This window comes from Microtus oregoni, unplaced genomic scaffold, assembly GCF_018167655.1.
Source record: "Microtus oregoni isolate MIOR12 unplaced genomic scaffold, Mior012 000001F_ref0000356, whole genome shotgun sequence".
In the NCBI taxonomy this organism is placed as follows: domain Eukaryota; kingdom Metazoa; phylum Chordata; class Mammalia; order Rodentia; family Cricetidae; genus Microtus; species Microtus oregoni.
Genome location: NW_024543060.1, coordinates 82,396,293 through 82,412,159, shown reverse-complemented (window position 1 = coordinate 82,412,159; position 15,867 = coordinate 82,396,293).

The following is a 15,867-nucleotide window of genomic DNA, read 5'->3' as shown; positions in this document are numbered from 1 at the left end:
TTGAAAATGAAGAAGGGGGATTTGCCTCTCTCTCTTTCCCAGCCAGGTTAACTGCAGGTTGGTTCTGCCTTTCTGCCAAGGCCTGCAGATGCCACTGGGCACCGAGGACTCTGCTAGGATCTTGTAATGCTGCCTTCCCTCCCCTGTAGGGCTGAGCATGCTAAAAAGCTGCCCACTGCTGCTGTAAGGAGCAGAAGAAAAATTACAGAGGGAAAAGAAGACTGATTTTTATAAAAGAGGAGGTGTGAATCACCAGGAAGAACATCCCATCCTTTGTGGGGCTTTGAAACACACAAACAAAGCCCTACCTGCCCCACCTAGCTCCCCTTTGCCTAATCTTTAGTAAGCTTTCTCTGTCACAAAGTCCCCTAAGTCTCAGGGAGGACTTGAATTTCCTCCTTATTTTGCCTATCACCCTTTTTATTTGCAAGATTAGTGTGTCACCATGGTGAGCAGAGAATAGGAAGGATCGAGAGCTTTTTCAACAGTGACTTGTGGTGAAAGATGTTGAAAGCCCCCTACCCCCACCTCTGAGACTATTCCCCCTTTCAAAAATGGAAAATGAAGAATCACTTTTCTGTAAGATAGACCATCTCTAACTGATTTCTTTTCAGCAGTATATAGTCGAATAAAATATCTCCTCCCCGAGTCTGTTACTTCGTTTTGGTCATGGTCCGATGAAGCAGGCCCCTCAATGCCAGCATCAGTAATAGATAGCCCCCATCCAGTCCTGTGATTTCCCTAGGTACCTTGGGCTAGCCTCCATACAGTGCTACGATTTCACTAAGATCTTTTTCATTGACTCTGAGTAGACCATTCCTTTGTAAGACTCAATCTTCCTGCTTACGTATGTCCTATAGATTCTAATAGGACCCCTAGAGATACATTTCCATGATAATGCAGTTGAGGAAAAATCAAAACTGTTCCTTGTGACCAGAGTCTGAGTAATCTCAAACCAGTATTGAATTGAATTAGTCATTTCCTGTGTCTTCCCCATTGCTTTGAATGTATTCTTCGTATTGTCTGAGATACATGGGATGATTTATGTAGCCAAAATTAACATGGTAACTTTTCAAAACTTTGACCAAATGAATCCTATTTTGTATAAATTCTACCCTCATTAAAGTATTTATTTTGGAGGTATTCTCTATCTCTAAAATACACGAGTTTGAAATCAGTTCTCTCTTGGTGAAGTTTAAGCAGTGGGGAATTTGAATTTTCTTTAAAATAAGATTCAAAAAATTAATTTTATTGACTTTTTGAAGAGGTAACAAAAATGAGTGATAATAATAAAAGTTTATATTAATGAAAAATACCTCTAAAATAATGCATATTAATATTGTCTTATTGGGATATTGCAATGACTTTATCTTCCAGGCATACTTTCATGTATACAATGGAGGAATGTGATTTTGAAGGCTGTGGGATATAAGAAATTATGGATACTTAGTTTGTCTAAGATCTTTATTCCAGTTTTCAGTTTCCTGGGGGGATCAGAGGCGTACCAACCTGGCAACACATCACATTCAGGATCTGGGTAAACTTTGACATCTCCCTCAAAAAGACAAAAATGCTGTGTGAAGTGCTACCAAATGAAGACACCTAACATGTTGACTATAAACGGCAACTAACGTGGTAACATATCCTTTTTAAATGCTCAGGAGATTACCAAGCAATTTTTTTTGTAGACAAACTTAATATAACAATTTTAACTTAAGAAAAAAATAAAGCACTAGCTCACAAAGACTTAGTTTTGTATGGCTTATGGGGTTCTTTTCAAAGGTAAGAATTTTATGTTTCCTGTTAATTTATCAACATAACCCTTCCTCATATGGCTCACTTAGCAGAAAAATGACAGCAATAAAGAAACACGATTTTGGCTATTTTTGCAAATCTTTGTGACCCTTATTTCCATTGATTGAATGAGAGACCAAGACCTTCTCCCAAAAACTATCCTTCTTCAAGCTGTGATGGCTGCTCTTCACTAACAACTGAACAGGCACGGAAATATACTTCTGGGTGTGTCTCTGAGGATGGTTCCAGAAAGGTTTAACTGAAGAAGGAAGACCTACTCTGAATAAAGATAGCACTCTCAATGGCATGGGATCCAGACTAAACTTTAAACCCGTTTCAGAAGAAGGAGGAGGAGGGAAAGAAGAAGAGGAAGAAGAGAAAGAGGAAGACAAAGAAGTAAAGGAAGAAGATGCCAGCAAGGTGAGCTGGTTCAAGGATTTTACTTTGACACCATGATAAGTAGGAGTTCGTGTATATTTTTTCATTATCAGCAATACGTAGACTAAACAAACCTCATTGACGTCTGATGGCTGAAAGCAGATATCCAAACAGCAGGATTTTCCAACAACAAATTCTTATTTAGGTCTAGCCAACCCATGCTGCCTTCAGATAACCCTCAGTTTATGTGTCTTCGCATGGCTGAGCATGAAGGTAAGGGCTGACACTCTCCAGAGCAAATATGCAGGCACCATCACCCTACAGTTGGCCAGTCTCCAAAGATCTAAAATGGTCTCCATGACTGTTGATTAAGCTCACTGTGACCCATTGGGTTAAAGTTATTATTCATCCCTGGTTGTTCCCTGCCTTCCCTCTAGGGGGTTTCCAACTTTCCTACTACTAATGTCAAAGTTATATACATATATTCTTGTTTCTAAATGCTTCAAATAAATATAATAAAATGTATGCAAACATGAATATGTGTTGTATTTATTGCTTTAAAAAAGTTAATATGACCTAGTTTTAAATAACATTGAACAATGAGATCTCATTCTGTTATAGCCTTATATCAGAACAGAGATCTGTTCTGTTATAGTCTTAAATTTAAGAAAATATTTTTGTCCAACAATAAAATATGATAGAAACTATACACCATGCAATTTGTTATAAGAATATGGTCTTATTTGCTTATCTCATTCTTTGCAAGATTTAAGTCTCATGGCTCTTCAAAATGCTCCCAGTGTTAAAGACACTGGGTGATGTTCTAATCAATATTCAATTTTAGTCTTGCAATAAAAACAGGAGCTTTGAGCTCTGAAATCTGTTTCAGTGTTTCAATAGAGACTTGCGTGTTGTGCAAGTCATCTGTGATCTTCCAAGATGACAAATCTGTATATATAGAATATCTAACTTTATTTGGGAGTTTTGACTCAAAATGCCATTTTGGCCATTTAATGTCACCATTAACCTCTCTGAACTTAGGAAAATTGAACTTTTAAAGTATTAGGGAAGGAGGAAAGATAAGAAACTTTTCCATCGAGACCATTTTAATCTAGCACACTCACAGAGCATATAGAGTGTTTATCACTTTCCTTGTAAGAAAGAGTTGAAGTCCAGAATTCTGAGAGATCCACCTGAAATTCTCCATCTACTGATAAGCCAGGACCGCCTCTTTATTTGTGGTAAAGAGTAAAGTGATTCCCTAGGGGTGTTTGACTCTGGTATGTTCTGCCTCATATATTTCCTTGCTTGGGTCTTTTTCATACCATGGGGATCCTTTGACTTATCTTGAGTTTGAGATTATCTCAGTTTGAATCATTTGAGGAAAAGTCTCTGCATGTTCCATTAGCAAGCTCAATTGCACATTAGGAGAAAGTTTGGGAGTACTGAGCACCAGCAAAGAGGTTGAAAAAGCAGGAAATGTGGGTTCCAGATGATCACATACTCTCATTGCAGAGATGCCTCAGCTGAAGAGCTGGCTGAGTTGGCCCGAGAGCAGTTCGCATCAGGAAATGGGCCCCTGTACCCAGTACTGAGAATTATTTAATACGATACCATAGGATGCTGGCTTCTAAAAGTTAACACAGAACAGATGTTAGACCTGAGATGAGATTAATTTTCTGCATTAAACTTTCCGTTTGCTAATGCAAATATTTAACCGTGCACACAGTACTGATTATCAGTACTGATTATTCAGTAAGGAGACACTGTGCACCAACTGGTTTATTGGGTTGTCCTCTGAGCACTGATTAGTTTATTGGGGTGAGCACTGAGCGCTGCCTGGTATTAGGGTGAGCTCTGAACAATGGTTGGTTTATTAGGGTGGACATTGAGCACCCATTGGTTTATTAGAGTAAGTGCTGAGCATTGATTGGCTTACTGGGGTGAGCACTAAGCACTGGTTGGCTTATTAGGGTGAATGTCTGGGCACTGGTTGGTTTATTAGGGTGCGCACTGGCCCACTATGACATGTATCCTCATAGGAAGAGCGGATTAAGGTACAGATAAGGACAGAGCAAAGGCCCTATGAACGTATGGGGTAAAGTGGCCGTCTATAAGTCAAGGAAAGAGACCACAGAAGGACCCAGAGCTGCCAGCACTGTGATCTGCAACTCCTGCTCTCTAGAACTGTGAGAAAATGAATTTCGGTGGCATAAATCCTCTGATATGTGAGGCTTTACTGTGGCAATTCTGGTAAAGCCAAAGATCTATATCAAGGAAGGGGGGTTAAAATAAGCCTAGCTCGAAATTCAGAGAAGAAGCGTCTCTATCTGATTATCAAATACAGTGTGTGTGTGGGGGGGGGGGGGGGGCGGTGTATAACTTTTCTTGGCTTGCTGATTTTCTTCCTTCTCTTTCCCCTTCTTCCATCCCTCCTCCCCGTGCTTCTTCTTCTCCTAGTCCTCCTTTCCCTCGTCCCCCTCCTCGTTCTCTTCCTATTCCTCCTTTTAATATAAGTAAAAATTCTGTCTAGGACCCGACCCCATTGACGGTGCAGCCTTTATTTAGAGTAGATCGTCTCTCGTCAGTTAAACCTTTCTGGAATCACCCCCAGAGGCACACACAGAAGTGCATTCCCATGGCCATTCTGATTCCAACCCAATTGACAGCAAAGGCCAGCCGTGGCAGGTGGAAGGAGAGTTCTTGGTGAACAGGATGGCTAAATGGGCAAAGGTGTGTGGAAGAGAAGGCAGCTGAGTCGTGGGGGGTTTGGAGACAAGTCACGGGAACGGAACCGCAACCATAGGCAGCAAATGTAAACTAAGGGAGTATATCCTGGACAGCTCTATTTCCCAGCTTAGCCGTGTGCCAGCTCTGAGCTTTATCTCTTTACTAATGTGCAGTCACATCATGTAAAATTACCGTGGGAATTAAAAGGACTGGCAGGCTTTGCATAAGGGAGTGGAAGATGGGAGGGAAATAGAGACATGATCACACTTAGAGAGGGAGATGGAGAGAGGAAAAATTTATTTTGAATTAATAGTTTAAAAATTCGAATCACTGACTGTGTTCTTGTGTTTTCTTTTTTAAACAGCTGTGGTGCCCAATTCACTTCTAAGAACTTCTAGCAGAATCAGGATCCCAGACGGTAGGTCTTGTTTTCTTGATGTATATTTATCGCTCTCTAGTGGTGGAATTCCGCATTGCTCTTATACTGCTCCTGATACAGATTTCAATCATTTTCAAAATGGGTTCGCTCATTTGATTTTTCTACAGCTGTTTGGTGAATGTATTACTTATGGGTCACTTTTGTTTTGTGTGCAGGACTGACTTCTGCATTTAAATCATATTCTGATTTAACACTCAATATACAAATGTTCTATCAAGTTGTTAGTTACCATTAATTAAGAAAATGCCACAAAATAGACACACTAGGCACTGGGCTTGAAAGGTTTTTTTTTTCAGTTTATTTTTCTTGTCTTTTATGCCCAAGTCCAAAGTTGTTAATATATTCTCCACATGAGAATACTGAGGTCGGTATCTATACTGATCTCCAGGACAGCATCTATACTGAGATGACGTTAGGATCTGACTCCTAGCTGTGAAGTTTATATTCATTCCACTGCCCAACACATCATATTAAACAACTCATGCAGACATTCAATTATTTAGCACTAATTAACCTCCTTAATCTATATAGTTATTATGTATGTATTACCTATAATATATCATTGATATTATTTGGTAAGGGTTCGCATGTGTTCATAATGAATTTACTGAGCATATATTATAGAACATTTACTGAGCATCTATCATAGAACATTTACACATTATGAGAGATGGTTAGTTGATCAAGAGATATGGTTTCTTAATCTCTCTGTGAAGGCAGACATCAAACATTCTCTAAAGATATTTCCCATTTGATCTCAGAAAAGTGTATTGGAACTTTTCAGCATTAAAAAGTCTCTGTTCTCTCTGTCACACACACACACACACACACACACACAGGTTTTTTTTTTTGAGATATATATGTAGATCCCAAGACTGCTGGAGAGGACAAGATAAGCAATCAACATCTTTTGCTGGGACTGGGCAAATTCTTGATTTTAGGTAGTAAACGTCAAAGTTCTAACTTGAATAACTTGAAGCAAACAAACTGGCCTTCTTCAGCATCCTGATGCTTAAAGTACATCACAAGACTAACCCAGATTTAAAATAACATAGGAATGGCTTTTTGGTGGGAAGAAATCTACATTTACTGAGAAGCATATAATGTGAGCTCTGTCTGCAATTGACAGCTCAGTCAATCTGTCCTGGTACCATTGGAGGGGTCAAAGGAGCATATGGAGAAGGCTTGTGCACCAGACTGGGAAGTCAGGGGAGATCTGTCCCAGAGGATGAACTTGTGGGTATGATATGGAATGGTGGTTGCCATCAAAACGCGAAGGTGAGAGGAAAGGACTTGGAGGCAGAAGAAGCAACCTCAATAGGCACCAAGTCAGGACACGATGCTTCAGGGATGATGAGGGTGTGGTGTTAGTGGGCAAGTGTATGAGAAAAGGGGCAAGTGGGTGAGAAAGGCTCGAAGCAAGTCTTAAGACATAACCAGAGTTTCAGTGAACTTCTCTATTCCTTTAACCTGGGAAGGTACCGATTCATAAAAGGTGTACTGTAGCTGGGTGGTGGCACACACATTTAATCCCAGCACTGAGAAGGCAGAGGCAGGCAGATCTCTGTGAGTTAGAGGCCAGCCTGGTCTACAAGAGCTAGTTGAAAGACAGATTCCAAAGCTACAGAGAAACCCTGGCTTGAACATCACACACACACACACACACACACACACACACACACACACACACACACGTGTTGTCTGTTTACCAAGCTGGAGATTTTTCTGTCCTTGTTGATAAAGAGGAAATACATGTTCTGGGAGACCATAACTTTAAATCTTTATTGTGCACGGCCCAAACCTGTCCTCACAAATGTGTTTTGAAGAACTAAGTGATACTTCCTTTCCTGAGATAGCCCAGAAGACAGAAACAATGTAGAACGAATGAATGATGATGGCCATCAATCCTTTGTCTAAAAGGCAAGTCTCTGAATGCCAGAAAGCGGTGAGGAAAACTAAGAGTTTTTAAAGCTATTTGAAATAGGTCTTTGGCATTTTGTGTTCTTATCATTTATTTATTTATTTATTTAGCCATGTAACAGATTTATTGACAGAGGCAGGTGTGATCTACAACAGCCATTAACCCACAGAACTAAAGGACCAGGGTGTAACCTAGAAATGATCAGAACTGTTGTTCTCATGGTTAACTGTCTTGAAAGTATTTGATTTCTCATTATTTTCTACCCACTATTTTAAATGATGGCGTAGAACATAATCTCAGTTTCCATAACTATGAATAAAATAGCAAATTGTGCTACAGGATATAAAATATTCCCCCTAGCCAGGTGGTGGTGCACGCCTTTAGTTCCAGCACCTGGGAGGCAGAAGCAGGTGGATCTCTGAGAGTTCGAGGCCAACCTGATCTATAGAGTGAGTTCCAGGACAGCCAGGGCTACACAGAGAAACTCTGTCTCAATAAACCAACCAACCAAACAAATAAATACATACAATCCCCCCCCCGTATATCTAATCCAAATTTCCCTGGCATTTGTTTATTACATGGATCACGAGTGGCTGAAGACAGTGAGTTTTCATAACTCTTGGATAGTGTTATTCTTTATAATCGTTTTTCCCAGTTTCAGTATTCTACATTCAGAATTTCTTTTTTTTCTTTCTTTCTTTCTTTCTTTCTTCTTCTTCTTCTTTTTTTTTTTTGATTTTAGAGACAGGGTTTCTCCATAGCTTTTGGTTCCTGTCCTGGAACTAGCTCTTGTAGTCCAGGCTGGCCTCGAACTCACAGAGATCCGCCTGCCTCTGCCTCCCGAGTGCTGGGATTAAAGGCGTGCGCCACCACCGCCCGGCTTCAGAATTTCTTTAGCTCTCCTCATTTACTGTCATATTATGTGAGACCAAGTTCAAACATAGTTACATTTTATGTTTGCCTGCAAGGCTTATGGACGTCTCTGTCTTGTGTGCCAGTACTGGATCTGTGCCCTGCTCTGCTCCTTCTCAGTCTGCTTTCACACCACGTTTGTGTCCAGAAAACTAACACTGTCTTCATTACGAGTCTGTCATTTCTCTAAGGATAAACTTTCCTGTTTTCTTGCCTTTGTTGTACTATTTTGTCCTACGTCGTACATTCAGATACCTGGTAAATACTCCTGGATGGTGCTATAGACTTAGAATTAGCATATAACTCAATGGTAGCGTGAACGACATAGTATCTATTTCTATACCCAAACTTAACATCTGTTTCTTCCTTTAATGATGCATTGTGTACGTACTCACACTGTCACTTCGTTTACACTTACAACAACTGCAGAATTCATTTTTATTACTTCCTTCATTTATTGAGATTGTCATGTAAGTATACAATTTCCTTTTCCTTCCATTTAGTTTCCCGAAGCATTCCTATACACCCCTTCTTGATCTCTCTCAAATTCATGAAGAATTCTGGGAATAAGATAGTCTTCCACAGGGAAAAGCACATCAATTTGTTCTTCGATATCAAATGGCTAGCCCTGAAAACATCCATACTCCTAACACCATACTGACTGAGAAGGATATATTTAAGGAGATGCATATATACATGCATACAATATACATATTTACATATATGTGCATACATATATACGTATGTGTATATATGAATCCCTAAATACAAATGCATATGCATACATATATGCATGTAACAATTAATGGAAAAGGGAGTTTCATTCTAATGTTAGAGCGCTGAGGTTCGTGAACACTTGAAAAATTCTGACCTTACATCCTAGAGGTGAGATGGTGGTTACGCATTACTTCTCTGCACCGCGACATCGACATCTCCTCTTTTCTTAGGTTCACTTCCTGTGTATAAATAAGAGAGGCGGAGAAAGGTAACCCTCACTTGTCCTCAACCTAAGAAACCATCTCATTACAAGTGCAGCACCGGGCCGCCACATCAACGACCACCAGATGGCGCTGCAGCTCAACTCAGTCCCCTGCCTCCGAGACAAACCTTTCTCGCTCAGGGTCAATCAGACATTTTTTGTGTGGTTTTACCGTCTCTCTTTTCGTCTGTGATTTCCTCGGGCTTTTCAAAAAGAAAATGCTTTGAAATGCAACTTCCCTACTGGTAAAAAAAAAAAAAAAGTCACCTTGAAGTCAATACTAAAAACACAGATCACACAAAAGACACAAAAGTTCAAGGAAATAAAGTATGATGTATTTGTTCCAGGACATCTTCACCAATTGTTAAAGGACACAAATGAGTGACTGGAGACCCTCATTGGACTCTTACAAAACCCAATTTTTTGTTGTTGCTGTTTTGTTTGTTATTTTGTTTTTACTGTTGAAACGCTGCTAAACATCTGGAAGTCAGAGGAAGTCCTATGGGCGAGGGAAAGGTCGTCACGCTTTTCCAGGAGCTCCAGACCGGGACCCATATTTAATCCAAGTATAGTGAGCCTACGTTATGTGATGCCTCCTCTATTAAGCCCCAAAGGAACAGCAGCAATATCGGTTCCTGGCTGTTACCATTGATTGATGACAACCAGCCGGTGTCCTCTGCACCCTACCTACTCAGTGCTTCGAGCCCTTACTACAGCATATATTGGGGGACATTAGCCTCCTGTTACAGAAAATGAAGGAGAAGATGAGAGGGTTAAGGTGATTTGCTAAGATCACCGACAAGGTCAATACCTCCTGTTTTTATATTAACAGAAAGACAAAGACGCCAATAGGAGAGAAGGCGCAGGTGCCGACAAACGCTATCAGCAGACAGCAGTGGGAAGAGGAGTCGGGGATGCTTTCAGAGATCTGCACTTCTGAAATTGCCTTGGTTCCTGAGATCCTCTTGCACAGATTCAGATTAGGGAGAAAAGGATTTTTTTTTTTTTTTCTGTGTCTCGAAGTAGCTGCATTGTTTACCAACTGCCCTGTAGCTGTGGGGTTTTCAAGAACCTGTTTGGTGACCATCAACCTAGAAAACTGCAGCCACGGATACTGTAGGTAGACAGTGAGGAATACTGTCCTGTAGGAAAGCCTTCTCCAACCAGTGAGGGAGTGGGGCAGGGTCAGAGGGAAGTCGCTGGGAAGGTACCACAATGAGTATTATTATTCAGGCAAGACTGGCTTTTCTGTTGAAAGAGTATCTCTTCATTTCCATCTTTAAAAAAAAATTGTTACATGTGTCCTGTGTGAGTGTGTATTGCTCTCTGTGTGTGTGTGTGTGTGTGTGTGTGTGTGTGTGTGTGTGTATGAGAGAGAGAGAGAGAGAGAGAGAGAGAGAGAGAGAGAGAGAGAACATACAGATGTCAAAGGTAAGAGGATAACCCATGGGGATTGATTTTCTACTCCTTCCACCAGGAAATTGAACTCAGGTCTTCAACCTTGATGGGCCCTTCCCTGAAGGGCTATCATGCCAATAAAACTTATGGGCACACTGTGCTTGGTGATGAAGACTGACAAAGGAGTCATATCTATGTCCGAATTTTCATAGGCCAGTTTTGTGTCAACTGCAGATATCGGGCCTTAAACGGCAGATTTCTGAATGGCTCACCTCTGTTTCCCAGCACCTTCAGAGTCAATGTTTGTGCAGTACGAGTTCGCTATTAGTTTAATGTATTGATCATTTCATTGGTTCATGTGTTCCTTTTCATCACTGCATGTGGCAACCACTGGAATCTGGCAAACTTTTCAAGGAAGCAGGAAATTTGAAAGACTATTCCACCTATATTGGAAGTTTGTTAGGCCCTTTCCTCTGTGTCCTGAAGAATGTCTGGCAGTTTCTTCTGTGAAGCAGGGTCCCTGAGGGACCATCCAGTCTTGTTTGGGGAAAGTTCAATGGTCACTTTCTTCTGGGTCCTGTATGTCCAGTTTATACAACATATTATCAAGCGGTCCAGGCAAGAACAGTTTCCTTACTCAGTGGCTAAACCTTGCGACACTGAAAGCCAACTCCATAAGGAGTTTCTTCAATGCCCGTCATCGCTGTAGTAAATTGGGGCTGCCAGGAGCAAATGTGTCTCATTGTCATGAAAATCCCTCAATTAAGAAACCATTTTAAATGCCATAATCTGTAGGCTTTTGGATGGTTTGAAGACCATCTGTCTATCTTAAACATATCTCCATATGATCTGGAAAACATACCTAGAATATTTACAAATTTGATTGTTATAGATGACTAACTACTGACCTGCATTTCTTGGTTGTCCTGTATACTCATATTAGCAGCTTTCAAAGACTAGAATTTCACCTTACATTTTTTAAAGAAATATATAGGTACAATACCTTAAACAGGAGCAAAAACGTGTATAAAATATGCTGTAACAAAATAATCTTAAATTTCTATCAATATACAAACTTCATTAAACAAGAGTAGAAACATATATACAGTGTGTTGTAGCAAAAATTACTTTAAATTTGTATCAATATGCAAAAGTCCTTTAAAAAAGAGTAAAAACATATATACAGTGTAAAAAATATTGGCCTTGAATTTGTACCCATATACCAAAATCCAGGCCAATAAAAGATATCCGAGATTAATAGTTGTCTTTTTTTCATATTCCTATATTCCTCTAAATTATAACACACATCCATGACCAACAAAGTAACCAAAGACCACCCATCCCCCACCCTTGGGAATGTGGATGCTACGCTCTTTAGACTGCTTTCTGCTGAATGTGGATGGACGTATCTTTAGAATCCCAGAGAGAAAATCGAGGTAATGGCCAAGTGCTGGGAAGACCGGTTATAACCTTTGTTGATAGATATCACCTGTCAAGTTTCAGGAGCTCTCCCCTGATCAAACCAGATCCAAATCAACCTGGAACGAATCCACAGACTCTTGTTTCCTGTGGAAACAAAAGCAAAACCACTTCTCCAAAGCGTTTTTTGATTTCCATTTGACAAATACCCTTTTTAAAGTGAAGGCATCTTTAAAATATATCGGTGATATATATATATATATATATATATGTGTGTGTGTGTGTGTGTGTGTGTGTGTGTGTGTGTGTGTGTATAACAACCCCCCAAACCAAAAAAACAAAATAAAACCACCCCCAAAAACCCCTCCAAACAATAACCAAATAAACACATACACACACACAAACACACACACAAACTGTGGAGTCTGTTACATGTTGATCATCTACTCCTGAACATGAGGTTAGTCCTCAAATGGTATACCCAGTGTCACTCTATTGTAGAAAACTGATTTTTCCTTTCCCAGCAGGTATAAGTGTCAGTTCACTTGTTTCTATTGCTGTGAATATATGCCATGACCATGGCACCTCTTATATAGGAAAACATTTAATTGGAATTGGCTCACAGCTCAGAGGTTAAGTCCATTATTGACATGGTGGGAAACATGGCAACAGGCATGGTGCCGGAGAAGACGCTTCAAGTTCTATGTCTGGATCCTCAGGCAGCAGAAAGAGTGAATGAGCTACTAGACCTGGTTTGAGATTCTGAAACCTAAAAGACCACATTGGTGAGACATTTCGTCCCAACAAGGTCACACCTCCAAAAATGCCACTCCTTATAAACTATGGAGGCCATTTTCACTGAAGCCACCACAGTTAGAATTAAGTTAGCCATCATTGCTGTCAATGAGTTAATCTTGTGAAAGCAGAACTGAGCAGAGAAACAAGCAGTGACTGCCTGACTTGCCTGTTCCGTAGTGAGGATCTTTCACAAGGAGCCTCAGCTTGTTCTCACAATCGGTTTCACCCCCTCTCTAGATAGCGCTATTCACTGAGAGGTTCAGGATAGTAGACAAGAAGTGTGGCTTATCAGGCTCACAATAACCTGGGACTTTTTTAGAGACCCAGTGACTCTAGAGGTGAAATTCTCTACCACAAAGACGTGAAAGCAGCCTCCAGTTGTCTCCCACAGTCTGTCCAGGACTTCTACGTGCTCCCATTAAGAAGGCCAAGGTTGTGTCTGAATTCCCAAGAGTCATCTCCATGCATTGCGGTGGTCTCAGGTTTTACAGCGGTTTCCCAGGACAAAACCCTTCATCTCAGCAACTCCCAGCAGCGTCCTTCATCTGAGGCCTGAAGACTGAGATCTAAGGGTAAACACGTAAGAGAAACAGCCAGTAGAGACCTTGTCATTGCTTTTCTTCTCAGCAGCCTTTACAGGTGGCAAAAATCTACCATTGTGCAAGTGGAATTCCCTTGCCAACTCTTTCCATGCAGAACTGAAAAACTCATCTTTGAAAGGTGAGGAACCACGATCAATCATTCCTTGTGTTTTATCTTGGTATTTTGGCATTCACCCTGGAATTCCTCCTCACTCTTTTCTGATTCCAGTTTCTTATGATGACTATGGCCTGTTATTATCATTATTTCATTCCTTCAAAGGAAAGAATGTTATATTGCTTCTCAGGGAACACTGAGCAACCCAAGTCTACAATTAGTATTTCTAAACAGATGCCAGGTTCTGGAATTTTCCTTTCTTTTTAAATTGGATGAACTCTAGCAGATATTTCTAAATAGCTTTTTTGTTTGTTTGTTTGTCTGAGGTTATTTTGAGAACAGCTTTATCAAAATAACTAATCAGAAAATTATTTTCTTCTTCTAAATACATCATAATATATATTTATTCCCAATGTCAATTAGATTGGGAAATATATAAAGATCATCAAAAGTAGAATTATGTACCTTGAGGAATCATTTTAATGTTTTTTTTCTCAACATGGTAGTGTAAGCCTGTACTCACAGACCTGGGGTAAAGATACAGGAAGACTGCTACAAGTTCAAGGGTTTAATTCCAATTAAAGTTTAATTCCAATTAAATTGTTTTTAAATAGTTTATGCTAAAATTTTGATTTCAGATTGACAGTTTTTGATATAAGCCAATAGCTTTAGAAACAATGGACAAAATGCTAGATTTCATTCAACTTAGTGTAATGAGGCTGATTAATTAAAAACCATAAGTATGTGTCTGTATTTTATCATCTTACATATCACATTGAATTTATGCCCGGGGGTTACAACGTTATGAATCTCATAGTCTAGACAAAGGACAAAAGGATTTTTATATCATTTGGTCAAATTTCCTAGGCCTACTTACCTTTGACATTCTTATGGGAGAAGCAACAGTCACCCATGAGGTTGTAATTTGGGGGTCAAAGGGTCTGAATTGACAATTTATTTGACCTTAATTTATGCAGGGATTGTTTTTAAGATGAATACTAACTCTATATAGATGACATACTTTCTACACTCACTGAACGTTTATATTTATATTATATTAAAGGCCTATAACTATTTTGCAGTCTTTAGATGTTATTCATAATAGGACTCATTATTTGGGTGCAAAAATGAGTCATTATTTTTTTGCCAATTGTGTGAGGGATTTATTGAAGACAGTATAGACTGTTGAATTTAGATTTACATAGCATAGAATTTCAATTCTGCTACCTTTGTTACAGGGTACATTTGTCCTTAATTTTGGATAACTAAATTAAACTAGGGATTGTTGTGTTCCAAGATTAGAAGTAATTAATTAATATTAATAATATTATAAGTATACATGGCTATTAATATAGATGATATAGATGATATATATCAGTGGTTCTCAGAGAACCTGTGGGCTGTGGGGCCATAATCCTTTTGGGGATCCTATATCAGAAATCCTGAATATCAGATATTTGCATCATTGTTTCTAACAGTAACAATATTAATGTAATGAAATAACAACAAAAATAATCTTATGGTTGGGGGAGGGTTCACCAAAACATGAGGAATTATATTAAAGAGCCACAGCCTTAGGGAGCTTGAGAACCACTGCTTTATAGTAACCACCACCACTAATATTCAAATACTCAAATTCAATCAAGTAGTTCTTCAGATTACATACAAATGGCTGAGACCTACACATCCATGTTACAGAGAAAAGTAGAATAGAAAACATAGTTGAGGAATATATTGTGGGATGACACGTAACAGTCCCCACACTTGGGGCTCAGCACTTTGACTCTGCCCCCTCCGCTATATCTATAGCAATACGTTTAGCCACTTGTAGGTGGAGACTGCTTGTTTGTTTCCCAGCTGCCCAGACCCAAAATAACCACACAGAAACTATATTATTTGCAATGCGGTTTGGCCAATAACTTAAGAGCTAGCTAGAAATACGCTTATATCTTAAATTAACCCATTTCTATTAATCTGTGTATAGCCACATGGTTGTGGCTTACCAGTAGGGTGTCTGACTCTTGTGGCAGCTACATGGCTTGTCTCTGACTCTGTCTACTTTCTCCCAGCATTCAGTTTAGTTTTCTTACCTAGCTCTATTCTGTCCTGCCATAGGCCCAAGCAGTTTCTTTTATTAACCAATGGTTGTAAAACATAGTCACAGCATACAGAGGGGAACCCCACATCACCCATTCAGTCTGTTAAATCAGCATTGACCACTCTTTGGCAATACTCCACATCTTTGTCTCTGTTTCTTAGTTTAGCTCCTTACCAAGCCAGCTTAGGCTAAACATCTGTTTCTTGAGTAAATACTTTGGTGCTGATTTTTTCTACAATTACTATGGTGTCATTTCAGAATAGCAAGACAGATTTTCTTTGTTTACCTCTAGACTATTACAAGGC